We start from the raw sequence: 16976 nt of genomic DNA on the forward strand, positions 1-16976 counted from the left end.
TTGGCGTTGCTGCTAATTGGTCAATCTCCACATCGGTGGTTGGAAAAAGATGCTAGCCGCCGCTTTCGAGGGAAAGTTGCTAGTGGGAGACGTCGTACGTTGAAAAATAGGTCTCCTCTATCTTCTCGTAGTTGGGACAAAGACTGTTTGTTTGAAGGACTTTAGTTGGCTAAATTTTAAGATTTATAACGGGCCCTCGGGCTAGCTGAACATGTACTACGGAGACGCATCGACATCTGGCAATCATCTTACTCGAAGAATAGGGTCTGCGTGTGGCGAGCTACGGGACAGAGACCATTGGAATGTTTACTGTCGAGTGTTACAACTATTTCCTTTTTAAGGAGAGCTATAGAATTATTCCATGCATTTGTTAGACAAGGCGTTCATCCCGTGACCGCGGCTACGTTCGGCGACTGGCTGTCGCCTCGAGCCCAAGCTCATTATCACAACTCTCTAACAATTACAATCGGATTGAATAACTACAATTGTTTAATTGCAGCTATAGTAGACTCTAGGTTACAATGTTGTGGAATTATCTAAAATTCCAAAGGCTCCGGTGTTCTTTCATCTCCGACATATAATATCGACATAATTATTTACGTATATTTGCTTTTGATTCAATCATGAATGGCATATTAGAAGAAGTTTTACACAGAATCAATACCATAACTTGGCAATATATTCTTTAATAAAAAAGTGAAGCAAAGAGGTGTATTTTAAGCCATCAGTTAGATATAGTTGGATATAGATCAAATTGAGAAACACCGGTGATCCATAGTACCGATTTCTGAACCAAACTACGAGTAGGATCTCATTACTCGGAAAATCTTATCCCACGGGCAAGATCTTCCGGATTTTCAACATACCTCTAAACATGGCCTCCTAATCACGAGGGAAATTTACCATTCCGATATCGGGAATTTCCTCGTTTAGCAACAATCCTTGTCCATCATATCGCCAGATTGTTCTAGGTCAGCGAAAGCGGCACACAGAACTTTCTTCAGCGGACCTATGCAACAAGACGTCAAAAACTCGACCAAAAGATGTTGGTTTCCCGTGGGGAAAACCCTATACTCACCTCTATACGCGTTGTATGCTTCAGGGCTATTCGCAGCGAAACCTTCTGTTATCCTGACACCGACTACGTGTTTGAATTTTTCGACAAAACTCCTATCCTAGAAGAAAATTAGAAGAAAATCTTAGCTTGTAGAAACTATTGAAATGATAAAAATGGATATCGTATTAAATCGTTGAAGGCGCCAATTTACGATAAAAATTAAGAAATCGTTCAATTTGATTTTATTATAATGGAAAAACCGTCCCCTGCTATGTGAAAATATCGTTACCGTTTGATTAACAAACCGGCATCTTGTAAAGGTATATAAGGAACACGGAAGTCGCGCGCGAGCTCTTTTGTGCCTGAAATTCCGGAGAGTGAACATCGAAGAAGAATTTAAATATAAGGTAAATAAAAAAAGAATCAAATAACAACATTGCAACCAGTAATTTATAACGTCTAAACCATTAATTTACAACACTTAAGCTATTAATTTATAACATTTATGCTATTAATTTATAACATTTAAGCTATTAATTTACAACATCTAAGCCATTAATTTACAACATTTAAACTGTTATTTCATACATTTAAGCCATTAATTTATAACATTTAAGGAATTAATTTATAACGCCAAAACTATTAATTTATAACATTTATGCTATTGATTTATAACATTTAAGCAATTAATTTATAACATTTATGCTATTAATTTATTACATTTAAGCTATTAGTTTACAACATCTAAGCCATTAATTTACAACATTTAAACTGTTATTTTATACATTTAAGCCATTAATTTCTAACATTTAAACTATTAATCTATATCATCTGGGTCATTAATTTGTAACATTTAAGCCATTAATTTATAACACTCATACTATTAATTTATAACATTTAAACTACCAATTTCTAACATTTAAGCTATTAATTTATAACGTCTAAGCCATTAATTTATAACATTTAAGCAAATAATTAGCAACGATTAAACTATTAATTTATAGCAACTGAAACATTAATTGACAACATGTAAAACATTGATTTATAAGAATCACACCATTCTTCAAGGAATCAATAAGAAATACCTAACCGTGATTACAGCCAATTAGATCATATTGTTCGCTACATAATTATCAACTGTGTCACGTACAGCGATGCAGGCGGTATTGAAGAAATAAAGCCATTTTATGTTACAATTATAACGAGTAAATTTACTCGTTTAACTTGAGAAGAATTAAAAATGTACCTGACTTTTAAATAAGCATTAAATAAGAATTTTAAATATCGCAAACAGTGATGTAGGTGTTATTCAAGAAAAAGGAACATTTCATTTTGTAATTAGAACGAGTAAATGAACGAATATCGATAATATAATATAATGCTTAATATGAATTTTATCTGTCTGATTATTTAATACCTTAACTTATTTCACAGTAACGTCATCGATTGCCGTTAGGCTTTCCTCCCCTTTTTGTTCAAACTAATTGATAGTCGAAAACTAGTATTAAAGAAGTGTGAATTTAGTCTTAGTTTGCAGAAACTATTAAAATGATAAAAATAGATATCGTATTAAATCGTTAAAGAAGCAAATTTACGATAAAAATTAAGAAATCGTTCAATTTGATTTTGCTATAATGGAAAAACCGTCTCCTGCTAAAACAAAAAATCGTTACCGTTTGATTAACAAACCGGCATCTTGTCAAGGTATATAAGGAACACGGAAGTCGCGCGCGAGCTCTTTTGTGCCTGAAATTCCGGAGAGTGAACATCGAAGAAGAATTTAAATATAAGGTAAATAAAACAAAAAATATCAAATAACAACATTGCAACTAGCAATTTACAACGTCTAAACCATTAATTTACAACACTTAAGTTATTAATTTATAACATTTAAGCCATTAATTTATAACATTTAAGGAATTAATTTATAACGCCAAAACTATTAATTTATAACATTTATGCTATTAATTTATTACATTTAAGCTATTAATCTACAACATCCAAGCTACTAATTTACAATATTTAAACTATTAATTTATATCATTTAGGCTATTAATTTACAACATCTAAGCCATTAATTTACAACATTTAAACTGTTATTTTATACATTTATGCTATTAATTTATAACATTTAAGATATTAATTTATAACATTTAAGCCATTAATTTGTAACTTTTAAACTATTAATTTATAACATTTAAGCTATTAATTTACAACATTTAAACTATTAATTTATAACATTTAAGCTATTAATTTATAACGTCTAGGCCATTAATTTACAACATTTAAACTGTTATTGTATACATTTATGCTATTAATTTATAACATTTAAGACATTAATTTGTAACTTTTAAACTATTAATTTATAACATTTAAGCTATTAATTTGCAACATTAAACTATTAATTTATAACATTTAAGCTATTAATTTATAACGTCTAGGCCATTAATTTACAACATTTAAACTGTTATTGTATACATTTATGCTATTAATTTATAACATTTAAGCTATTAATTTTTAACGTCTAGGCCATTAATTTGTAACTTTTAAACTGTTATTTTATACATTTAGCCATTAATTTACAACATGTAAACCATTAATTTATATCACCTGAGCCATTAATTTACAACATTTAAGCCATTAATCTAAAACAATTACTCCATTAATTCTTAACAGTTATACCAATAATTTATAACCACATTCTGCCATTAATTCAAAGTAATTACGCTCTTAATTCATAGCAGTTGTACCGTTAATCGGTTGTAACTCTACATTCATTGATTTAAATCAATACCATCAATTTGTAGTGAGTGAATTAATGATTTATTTTGTTTTATTTTATTAACAGAATCTATCAAGTCTTCGAAGTGCTATTTTATTTCTATATAGCATTATTTTTTAATTTTAAATACAGTATTCAATTTCTCATTTCACTATTTCGTATAAAACCAGTGGTAACACAGAGTGTAATTTTAAGATGTAATTTTCTATGTCTGCTCAAAACCAAGAAAACAACACACCATATTCATGGAATCAAGGAAGCGAGTGCAATTTAACCGAAGGCAACCACATCTTATCTGTAGCTGCACATGAGTCAGAGGACATTTCAAATCATGTTGTTGTTTTGCCTCGGAGTATCGAGACCGTTAGATTACAAGTAATGAAAGAACAAATAAACTCCGGGCAAAACAATATCGCCGCTACAATGTCGCTTTATTATAAAATAATTTTACATCTCTGCTTCCAATGCTTAAAAACTGTTTATGTAAATGGGACCCGAGCGTAGTTACCTCCTCGTGGTGGGTCCCGGTAATTGGTATCGTTTCCCAAATAATAATACACCAAGTACTATTTTGAATATTAGTATTATTATTTGAGAAACGATATCAAGCTAAAAACTACTTGAACATAGTTTGGTCTAGATCATCCAAAATAGTTTTGGTGATCTAAACCGGACTAAGACCCCCCCGCGGGGGCGCCGTGGGACATCGTGGGACACCGTGGGACACCGTGGGATGCGTGCGTCTTAGTCTTAATTAATCGTAAGGTAGATACCTATGTTATGTGCATTGTGAGCTCATTCTGTACAAAGATACTTATCTATCTTGGAACGAAAAATAAAAATCTCGTCTCTCATGATCCCCTCGCTTACCACACTGGAAAAATTGTTTCCGCGATTTATCGGTTCACGGTCGCTCAGTTCTTTCAAACCGTAGCGTGACGTACTCGCTCGTGCGTATTCCGGGTACGTGCGAGTCAACGTACACTGGACAACTCTTTGGATTCGTAAGTCGCCCCAAGGACACCTCTGTCCTGGTGACTGCTCGACGACTGCTCGACGTTCGCATCGTATCGCGGGAGTTGTCGTCGCGCCGGTGATGCTGGCGAATCTGTTGGGGATTCAGTCGTGGATCTGCAGTCCTGTCCGATTGGTACTTTGGTACTCGGTCAGGGACCTGCAATTTCACGTCCTCCGTAATTCTGTTCGGGCCCGCGGGAGTGGACCCCACTGTTCAGTTGAGGTCAATGCCTTCGTAATCCTGTTCAGCGGTCCCTCCCCGTGAGTGGACCCCACTGTTCAGTTGAGGCCTCTTGCCTTCGTAATCCTGTTCAGCGGTCCATCCCCGGGTTCCACATGTTCAGTTGGAGTGTGTTAAGTTGCTGGCCTATGTGCTGGATCCACGGCTGAATTACCCGTGGATCACTGGCATCATCGGTCGGCGCCATCGACCGCGACTCGTGTAAGTTTCGAACGGCGAAACAGGAATCGAGTTACGGTCAATTCTTGGGCTTTCCGCTGAACCTCGGGGTTATCTCGTGTACGGGGGTACGTCGTGTAGGTTTGTTAGTTCTTTCGAGAGATCGCGATCTCGTTCGTTTCGGGCGCGGCGCGATTTTTTCCTTTATCATCTGATTCATCCGGCATTTTCTTGTTTTCCCATTTTTAAGGGATACTTATTGAGATCACGTTAGAGTTTATAACTTTTCAGTATCTTCAATATCTTACAGTGTCGCAAAAATAGAACGATAGCTAGTTTAGTACAGCGACTCGTATGTCCCTTCTGCGAGACACGAAATGGTATATACAGTGTCAGTATCTACGTTTTCTTCCTTTCATTCCAAGTTAGATAAATGTGTGTTTGATACCGAATGATGCCAGTAGGGATGCGAATTATTGTACGATATTTGTACTGATCGATGTAATCGTTGTGTGGGAGATGGATGTTGCGTTACGTAGGCTTTGTTCTACGTTTGTAAAGATTCATGTAAGCGCTGCGTCGGGGATATGTGTTTCGCAGTTAGGCTACGAAACAACTATTTCCATACGCAGGCCCATGGTTAAGTAGAGTCAAAACTCGACATTCTGCCAACAGGTTGAATGTCGAGATCGATGTGTAGTGCTACAAATACCCATGGGCGGGTCTCGTGCGTAGTCACCTCCTCGTGGTGAGACCTGGTAATTGGCATCCTTTTCCAAAAATTAATCAGTTGATTAATCTTTGGAAAACGATGCCAAGCTAAGAACTACGCAACAGTCCAGTTTGGATCACCAAAAGCCTCTAAGAGAATTTTGGATGATCTAGACTGGACTGCACCGTGGGACATCGTTGGACACCGTGGGACGTCGTCGGTCCAGTGTGGGTCACCAAATGCCGCGAAAAGAATTTTGGATGATCTACACTGGACTGCAACGTGGGACATCGTCGGTCCAGTGTGGGTCACCAAATGCCGCGAAAAGAATTTTGGATGATCTACACTGGACTGCAACGTGGGACATCGTCGGTCCAGTGTGGGTCACCAAATGCCGCGAAAAGAATTTTGGATGATCTACACTGGACTGCAACGTGGGACATCGTCGGTCCAGTGTGGGTCACCAAATGCCGCGAAAAGAATTTTGGATGATCTACACTGGACTGCAACGTGGGACATCGTCGGTCCAGTGTGGGTCACCAAATGCCGCGAAAAGAATTTTGGATGATCTACACTGGACTGCAACGTGGGACATCGTCGGTCCAGTGTGGGTCACCAAATGCCGCGAAAAGTATTTTGGATGATCTACACTGGACTGCAACGTGGGACACCGTGGGATACCGTCGGTCCAGTTTGGGTCTCCAAAAGCCTCCAACAGAATTTTGGATGATCTAGACTGGACTGTATCGTGGGACATCGTTGGACACCGTGGGACGTCGTCGGTCCAGTGTGGGTCACCAAATGCCGCGAAAAGAATTTTGGATGATCTACACTGGACTGCAACGTGGGACATCGTCGGTCCAGTGTGCGTCACCAAATGCCGCGAAAAGAATTTTGGATGATCTACACTGGACTGCAACGTGGGACGCCGTGGGACAACGTTGGACACCGTGGGACACCGTTGGACACCGTTGGACACCGTTGGACACCGTTGGACACCGTGGGACACCGCGGGACACCGTGGGACACCGGGGGACACCGTGGGACACCGTGGGATATGTCTTGGCTATGTCGAATCCATTCTGAGCCCATTCTGTACAATGATACTTATCTGACTTGGAACGAGATATAAAAATCTATTCTTTTTTTCCACTGAATCTTGCGGTTATTTTGTACACAGGAGTGCGTCGCGTGAGTCCATTGATTCTTCTGAAAGATCCCGATGTATGAAATCATTCTCTTATTTCAAACCAATTTTTAACGAATTATCTTATTGTTTCAAAGTGAGTTATAACGTCATAAACTTGCAAATTAGTTACAGGTAGATTCAAATACCTCGAAACAAGGTTTCGCGCGCGTTTGCACAGTATTCTTTAAATATATTTAGTGGCGAACTTTTGAATTCTTGCAAATATTTTCCATTATTTAAAACACGCGACTGTAGTGTATTTTTGGAATGTATATTTCGTATTCTAATAACGAAAATTCACAGTATAGATTCTAATTGCGAACAATATTATTCTTGCAAACGATTGCATTGCATTTACGTTATTCATGAGCATTTGTTTGCTATCGAAAAATATCTCACAATTTTCAACTAAATAATATTTTTCAAACTTGTTCCAATTTTTTAATAATAATCTTTAAGCGTAAAAAAATAGCAGTATTTTCTAAATAAACGTTCGATAGGAAAAAGAAGAAAATTGTCGAAACGACGTTTCGCTTCTTCCTCAACCCCCCCCCCCCCGCCCTTAAACAACCACCATTTCCACCACTGGACTTTACACGGTTCCTGCCTGATGTTAGTCTCCCTGATGATATTCGCTGGGGTGGCGCAGCATCCATGGTACGTCCTCTGTTTCTCCGCATCGAACGGTGAGTCGCATGCATTTTTGTTCCTCCGGTCACTCAATCATGTCGTAGGATGAAAGGTCCGAATCGGCACGGGTGACCGGTTGTATTACGTAGAATTTTTTGCGAGCATAGTGACCGCGGGTATATTTTATACCCGTGAGTAGTAACATTCTTTTTTTAAATTTATTAGTTTAGGATAGGTCTTCTTGCACAGCGCGATTATAATAATTAGTTTAAATACATACACTTGAGAATATATTCGTGTTATTTATAAATATGCATGTTAACATTCCGTATAAATATTTGCAAATGGCAAATATGTACACGAATATACCTGTTTAACATACTTGATTTTAAGCAATAAATTAATCGTGACAATATCAAGTCACGTTCGTTTATTTCATTTCGGTTAGAATTTAAAATATGAGTCAAAATTCATTTTTTCCCGTACAAGAATGTGTGAAATTTTACGTGCAAGAAGACACTTTGCGGCAGGCAGATTTTTGAATCAAAGCAATAATTTTGAACACTGCTTCTGCACTTTCGAGTATGTGCTTTGATAAAGAGATCGCCTGAGAATATTTCTTTCTTAGTAATATATTTAGACTCAATTATTCCATTTGATCGAGTCTCAGTCTTTTTCAATTAACGCTACCGTTTTTGCAATATTAAAGTTTTGTTCTGATTTATTAAATTAATAAAGTAGAGTTACTTAGTTACTATTAAATTAATAAAGTAGATTTAATCAGAAACGAAGTAGTAAAATATAAAATCAAAGAACGTTAGTCCGTTAAATAAAAATTATACAAACTAATCATTTCTTTTAGATCAGGATTTTCAGGTTTAACCCTTTCCGTGCCCATTGTCAGGATCTCATTCACGTGCCCAGGTGCTACTTGAATGGGAGAAAGACACTGGGCACGATGATCTAGAATTAAGTAATGTAATAATTTGTCAGCGACTGACGATGTGTTAGTGTACCGTGCACGACGTATTTTCCACGTTATGTGTGTGTGTTGTTAGGCCGTGGAGCTGCGTCGCTTTTTTTCATTCGTTAAAACATCAAATATTAAAAATGTCGAGACATATATCGATTCAATTTACGTCTCGATACAATCACAATTTATGATAATATCGCCCACGCGATTAAGTGTAACCACGCTTTAAATATTGCCGTAAATTACAATTACAATTCCAAGTTTACTTACATTTATTTTAACGATATCATTTCTTCAGATGTGTTTTATCACGTTTTACGCAATGGTCACTAGCCTTCGTCAGTCGATTTCAGGAAGACGGTACGTACCTTAGAGTGTGCATGGTGTGTGTTAAGCTCGGGTGTCGGAGGCGTCCCGGGACGTCCTCTCTAGTGTAGGACCTTTGCGCCCGAGTGTTTGTGTGAGAACCGTGGAGCGAGTGTGTTGGTGTGCCTGTTTTGCTATTTTTTAAATATAGCGCTAGGTAGGATAGGTAGTATACTTTCTGGTGTGTCTGTTAATTATAAGTAGGTAGGGCCGGGCAGGTTGGCACAGTCTCTGGTCGGGTAGGCGCGTTTTCGCGTGACCAACCTGTTTCTGGAAATCTGATTTGAAAAATCGACGGTGAAACTGGCACGAGTAGAGCATGCACTCGTCTCTGGTTTTGCCTATCGATTTTTCGAATTTCGCGGTCGCGGTCGCGAATGGGTCGAAACGAACGTTTATTGCTCGAGCACGCACATGCGAGTGAGCAACGATCACTGCTGCGATCGTTGGTCAGTCCATGTGCACTTCAATCAGCTTCCGCGGTTTATATTTTTATTTTCAAGTTTTTTTTTTGTTTGCGATTTAGAAGTCTCGAGCTTAGATGTAAGTTTCAGCGGGCATTGCGCCCGAAGAAAGAAGAGGCTATAAGCCGAAGAGGCCCGGCAAACTGCCACTCAAGAGGGCAACTACTAATGGCTGCCCATCCTCTGGGTCATCCAGAGCATGGGAAGTCATTATTGTTACTACTTTGTCACTATGCTCGATTTTAGTACTTGTAGTAGTAGTAGTAGCAGTAGTAGTAGTAGTAGTTTGCTTTTTTGACCGATGTATATATCGGTCCATCGTCCCATTGGGCAAATCGCGATTTTTCTTATTAGTGTGGCGACAAATTAATTACGGGTTGTATTAGAGTTGCGAAATAACATCGCGGCTTTCCATTAGTGCGGCGAGAAAATGATTACGGTTTGAATTAGAGTTGCGATAAAATGATAATCGCGTTTGCTTTAGAGTTGCGAATTACGATATCGCGATTGTCTTTTGCAATTTTTAGAATTTTTCCTGTTTTCTATTGTTTAAAATTAGATTATAAAAGTGTTAGTTTTCAATTAATTTTATAGTATTGCAAGTAGCAATACCAGAATATTTAAAGTAGCTTTTTTATATAGTAAATAGTAATTTTTATTAAATTCACTATAAGAGTTAGCGTTGCGATAATGTTCCATCGCGAGTTCTGCTAATTTTTCCTGTTAGCGTTGCGATAATGAATGATCGCGTTTTGTTGAGTAGAGTTGCGTTCATAAACTGCCCAAACCCTCCGACTGCAATTGTCGGACACTGTTCTTGGATCACACATACAGCTGCAAGAGCTGTACAAGTGTGATCATTCATCGGCAACCTCCTACATGGTTGCACTGCGATATGTCAGCCCTCCACTCGCGATTTTTTTTATTAGTGTTGCGACGAATTAATTACGGGTTGTATTAGAGTTGCGAAATAACATCGCGGCTTTTTATTAGTGTCGCGAGAGAATGATTACGGTTTGAATTAGAGTTGCGACAAAAAATAATAATCGCGTTTGCTTTAAAGTTGCGAATTACGATATCGCGATTGTCTTTTGCAATTTTTAGAATTTTTCCTGTTTTCTATTGTTTAAAATTAGATTATAAAAGTGTTAGTTTTCAATTAATTTTATAGTATTGCAAGTAGCAATACCAGAATATTTAAAGTAGCTTTTTTATATAGTAAATAGTAATTTTTATTAAATTCACTATAAGAGTTAGCGTTGCGATATTGTTCCATCGCGAGTTCTGCTTATTTTTCCTTTTAGCGTTGCGATAATAAATGATCGCGTTTTGTTAAGTAGTGTTGCGTTCACAAACTGCCCTAACCCCCCGACTGCAATTGTCGGACACTGTTCCTGGATCACACGTTCAGCTGCAAGAGCTGTGCAAGTGTGATCGTTCATCAGCAACCTCTTAAATGGTTGCACTTCGATCTCTCGCTATTAGTGTTGCGTATTGCTAAAATACGAGTGCGTAGATTTATACTTATTAGTGTTGCGTATCAAATATCGGGAATTTTCAGGCTTAATTTTTTTTTTAATGGTAGATTATCGATATTGCAGATATAACGAAGCACTCATCGCGGTTTGATTTTGAAAATTTTCTGCTTCATAAATATTAGTAGTAAATTAGTGTTGCGAAACAAGAATATTCAGTTCCACTCTCGGCGTGTTGATCGGGTTTATATAGAGTGGAATACGATTGAATTTTAGTAGCCCTTCTGGCTACTGCTTTGTTTCCTTTTCAGCGCCCCCTCTTACCACGTTTATTACTGAAAATACTGCTATAAGACATGTTTCTTGGTCAGCGTTAACGTTACCATAACTGCTAAAATACAAAACTTTATTACGAATGTATATTATATATAGATTTACATATATGAAACTGTGAGCGATTTCATGCACAACAAAGTATTATAATGAAATATCTTAATGTTGCTATGAAGGCTTAAAATATTTTTTAAAATTTAATTCATTGCAATTGGAATCAGCGCTGGTGATTGTTCGTTCTTAGAACCATGACTTTTAACATTTTTTCGACCGCGATATTTTCAATCTTTTAACAGTAATATAGAATTTTATAAATATTCGAATTTCATATTGAATTTTTTTTTTTAATTCAGATTAAATTCAATTACTTAAAATTCTATTTTTCAACGTAACCCTAGTTTCGATTAAAAAGATACAAATGATTCTCTATATTTGCTAAAATTTAATCAATAGTAATTTGATCTATAATTAACCATTATTAGTAGTTTATTTTTCATGTATAAAATGTTCTCGTTTTAAAGATACCTGTTTCTTTCATATACCACATCAAGTAAATGAGTTTGTTTCAAATTTATCAACTAGCAAAAAGTAGATTTCAATTACATACATGAACATTTCATAGCATATTAAATATGTATGCTAGATACCGAAATGATTTTTCTTCCATTGTCTGATTGTTCAGGCTTCTTCCCGTTTCCCCATTTTTAAAAGAAGCATATTGCGGTAACGTTGGAGTATATAACTTTTCGATATTTTCATAAGTTTAGTACAACGAGTCGTATGTCTCTTCTGCAAGATCCTAAATTGTATATGCAGTGTCAATAGTTTCATTTCCATTCTTTCGTTCCAAGTTAGACAAATGTATCATTGATACCGAATGTTGCCAGTACGGTTGCGAATTATTGTGCAATGCTTGTACTGATGCATGTAATCGTTTTCGCAGATTCATCAGTTGATTAACTTTTGGAAAACCACTACATCGATAAGTACAAACATTGTACAATAATTCGATACCAAGATAAGAACCACGCTAATACAGTCCAGTTTGGATTACGAAAAGACACGAAGAGAATTTTGGATAATCTAAACTGGACTGCAACGTGGGACGCCGTTGGACACCGTAGGACGCCGTTGGACACCGTGGGACGCCGTTGGACACCGTGGGACGCCGTGGGACACCGTGGGACGCCGTGGGACATCGTTGGACGCCGTGGGACATCGTTGGACACCGTTGGACGCCGTGGGACATCGATGGACATCGTTGGACATCGTTGGACACCGCTGGACACCGTTGGACATCGATGGACACCGTTGGACATCGATGGACACCGTTGGACACCGTTGGACACCGTTGGACACCGTTGGACACCGTTGGACACCGTTGGACACCGTTGGACACCGTTGGACACCGTTGGACAACGTTGGACACCGTTGGACACCGTTGGACACCGTTGGACGCCGATGGACACCGTTGGACACCGTTGGACACCGTTGGACAACGTTGGACGCCGATGGACACCGTTGGACACCGTTGGACACCGTTGGACACCGTTGGAGAACATTGGACGCCGTGGGACGCCGTGCGACAACGTGGGACATCGTGGGATGCGTACGTTTTTGTCTTAATTAATCGTAAGGTAGATACATATGTCAAGTGCATTGTGAGCTCATTCTGTACAGCGACATTTATCCACCATAGAACGAAAAAAAGAAAAATCTCGTCACCCTTCACTCGCTTACCTCACAGTACTTATTGCACTCGCGATTTATCGGTTCGCGATCACTCAGTTCTTTCAAACCGTAGCGTGACGTACTCGCTCGCGCGTATTCCGCGTACGTGCGGGTCAACGTGCACTGGACAACTCCTTGGATTCGTAAGTCGCCCCAAGGAAACCTTTGTCTGGGTGACTGCTCGACGACTGCTCGACGTTCGCATCGGATCGCGGGAGTTGTCGTCGCGCCGGTGATGCTTGCGAATCTGTTGGGGATTCAGTCGTGGATCCGCAGTCCTGTCCGATTGGTACTTTGGTACTCGGTCAGGGACCTGCAATTTCACGTCCTCCGTAATTCTGTTCGGGCCCGCGGGACTGGACCCCACTGTTCAGTTGAGGTCAATGCCTTCGTAATCCTGTTCAGCGGTCCCTCCCCGTGAGTGGACCCCACTGTTCAGTTGAGGCCTCTTGCCTTCGTAATCCTGATCAGCGGTCCATCCCCGGGTTCCACATGTTCAGTTGGAGTGTGTTAAGTTGCTGGCCTATGTGCTGGATCCACGGCTGAATCACCCGTGGATCACTAGCATCATCGGTCGGCGCCATCGACCGCGACTCGTGTAAGTTTCGAACGGCGAAACAGGAATCGAGTTACGGTCAATTCTTGGGCTTTCCGCTGAACCTCGGGGTTATCTCGTGTACGGGGGTACGTCGTGTAGGTTTGTTAGTTCTTTCGAGAGATCGCGATCTCGTTCGTTTCGGACGCGCCGCGATTTTTTCCTATATCATCTGATTCATCGGGCATTTTCTTGTTTACCCATTTTTAAGGGATACTTATTTAGATCACGTTAGAGTTTATAACTTTTCAGTATCTTCAATATCGTACTGTGTCGCAAAAATAGAACGATAACTAGTTTAGTACAGCGACTCGTATGCCCCTTCTGCGAGACACGAAATGGTATATACAGTGTCAGTAGCTACATTTTCTTCCTTTCATTCCAAGTTGGATAAATGTGTGTTTGATACCGAATGATGCCAGTAGGGATGCGAATTATTGTACGATATTTGTACTGATCGATGTAATCGTTGTGTGGGAGATGGATGTTGCGTTACGTAGGCTTTGTTCTACGTTTGTAAAGATTCATGTAAGCGCTGCGTCGGGGATATGTGTTTCGCAGTTAGGCTACGAAACAACTATTTCCATACGCAGGCCCATGGTTAAGTAGAGTCAAAACTCGACATTCTGCCAACAGGTTGAATGTCGAGATCGATGTGTAGTGCTACAAATACCCATGGGCGGGTCTCGTGCGTAGTCACCTCCTCGTGGTGAGACCTGGTAATTGGCATCCTTTTCCAAAAATTAATCAGTTGATTAATCTTTGGAAAACGATGCCAAGCTAAGAACTACGCAACAGTCCAGTTTGGATCACCAAAAGCCTCTAAGAGAATTTTGGATGATCTAGACTGGACTGCACCGTGGGACATCGTTGGACACCGTGGGACGTCGTTGGTCCAGTGTGGGTCACCAAATGCCGCGAAAAGAATTTTGGATGATCTAGACTGGACTGCAACGTGTGACATCGTCGGTCCAGTGTGGGTCACCAAATGCCGCGAAAAGAATTTTGGATGATCTACACTGGACTGCAACGTGGGACATCGTCGGTCCAGTGTGGGTCACCAAATGCCGCGAAAAGAATTTTGGATGATCTACACTGGACTGCAACGTGGGACATCGTCGGTCCAGTGTGGGTCACCAAATGCCGCGAAAAGAATTTTGGATGATCTACACTGGACTGCAACGTGGGACATCGTCGGTTCAGTGTGGGTCACCAAATGCCGCGAAAAGAATTTTGGATGATCTACACCGGACTGCAACGTGGGACATCGTCGGTCCAGTGTGGGTCACCAACTGCCGCGAAAAGGATTTTGGATGATCTACACTGGACTGCAACGTGGGACACCGTGGGATACCGTCGGTCCAGTTTGGGTCTCCAAAAGCCTCCAACAGAATTTTGGATGATCTAGACTGGACTGCATCGTGGGACATCGTTGGACACCGTGGGACGTCGTCGGTCCAGTGTGGGTCACCAAATGCCGCGAAAAGAATTTTGGATGATCTACACTGGACTGCAACGTGGGACATCGTCGGTCCAGTGTGGGTCACCAAATGCCGCGAAAAGAATTTTGGATGATCTACACTGGACTGCAACGTGGGACGCCGTGGGACAACGTTGGACACCGTGGGACAACGTTGGACATCGTGGGACACCGTTGGACACCGTTGGACACCGTTGGACACCGTTGGACACCGTTGGACACCGTTGGACACCGTTGGACACCGTTGGACACCGTTGGACACCGTTGGACACCGTTGGACACCGTTGGACACCGTTGGACACCGTTGGACACCGTTGGACACCGTTGGACACCGTTGGACACCGTTGGACACCGTTGGACACCGTTGGACACCGTTGGACACCGTTGGACACCGTTGGACACCGTTGGACACCGTTGGACACCGTTGGACACCGTTGGACAACGTTGGACGCCGATGGACACCGTTGGACACCGTTGGACACCGTTGGAGAACGTTGGACGCCGATGGACACCGTTGGACACCGTTGGACACCGTTGGAGAACATTGGACGCCGTGTGGGATGCGTACGTTTTTGTCTTAATTAATCGTAAGGTAGATACATATGTCAAGTGCATTGTGAGCTCATTCTGTACAGCGACATTTATCCACCTTAGAACGAAAAAAAGAAAAATCTCGTCTCCCATCACTCGCTTACCTCACAGTACTTATTGCACTCGCGATTTATCGGTTCGCGATCACTCAGTTCTTTCAAACCGTAGCGTGACGTACTCGCTCGCGCGTATTCCGCGTACGTGCGGGTCAACGTGCACTGGACAACTCCTTGGATTCGTAAGTCGCCCCAAGGAAACCTCTGTCTGGGTGACTGCTCGACGACTGCTCGACGTTCGCATCGGATCGCGGGAGTTGTCGTCGCGCCGGTGATGCTTGCGAATCTGTTGGGGATTCAGTCGTGGATCCGCAGTCCTGTCCGATTGGTACTTTGGTACTCGGTCAGGGACCTGCTATTTCACGTCCTCCGTAATTCTGTTCGGGCCCGCGGGACTGGACCCCACTGTTCAGTTGAGGTCAATGCCTTCGTAATCCTGTTCAGCGGTCCCTCCCCGTGAGTGGACCCCACTGTTCAGTTGAGGCCTCTTGCCTTCGTAATCCTGATCAGCGGTCCATCCCCGGGTTCCACATGTTCAGTTGGAGTGTGTTAAGTTGCTGGCCTATGTGCTGGATCCACGGCTGAATCACCCGTGGATCACTAGCATCATCGGTCGGCGCCATCGACCGCGACTCGTGTAAGTTTCGAACGGCGAAACAGGAATCGAGTTACGGTCAATTCTTGGGCTTTCCGCTGAACCTCGGGGTTATCTCGTGTACGGGGGTACGTCGTGTAGGTTTGTTAGTTCTTTCGAGAGATCGCGATCTCGTTCGTTTCGGACGCGCCGCGATTTTTTCCTATATCATCTGATTCATCGGGCATTTTCTTGTTTACCCATTTTTAAGGGATACTTATTTAGATCACGTTAGAGTTTATAACTTTTCAGTATCTTCAATATCGTACTGTGTCGCAAAAATAGAACGATAACTAGTTTAGTACAGCGACTCGTATGCCCCTTCTGCGAGACACGAAATGGTATATACAGTGTCAGTAGCTACATTTTCTTCCTTTCATTCCAAGTTGGATAAATGTGTGTTTGATACCGAATGATGCCAGTAGGGATGCGAATTATTGTACGATATTTGTACTGATCGATGTAATCGTTGTGTGGGAGATGGATGTTGC

The sequence above is a fragment of the Bombus vancouverensis genome, chromosome 13 (assembly GCF_051014615.1).
Source record: "Bombus vancouverensis nearcticus chromosome 13, iyBomVanc1_principal, whole genome shotgun sequence".
Lineage (NCBI taxonomy): Eukaryota > Metazoa > Arthropoda > Insecta > Hymenoptera > Apidae > Bombus > Bombus vancouverensis.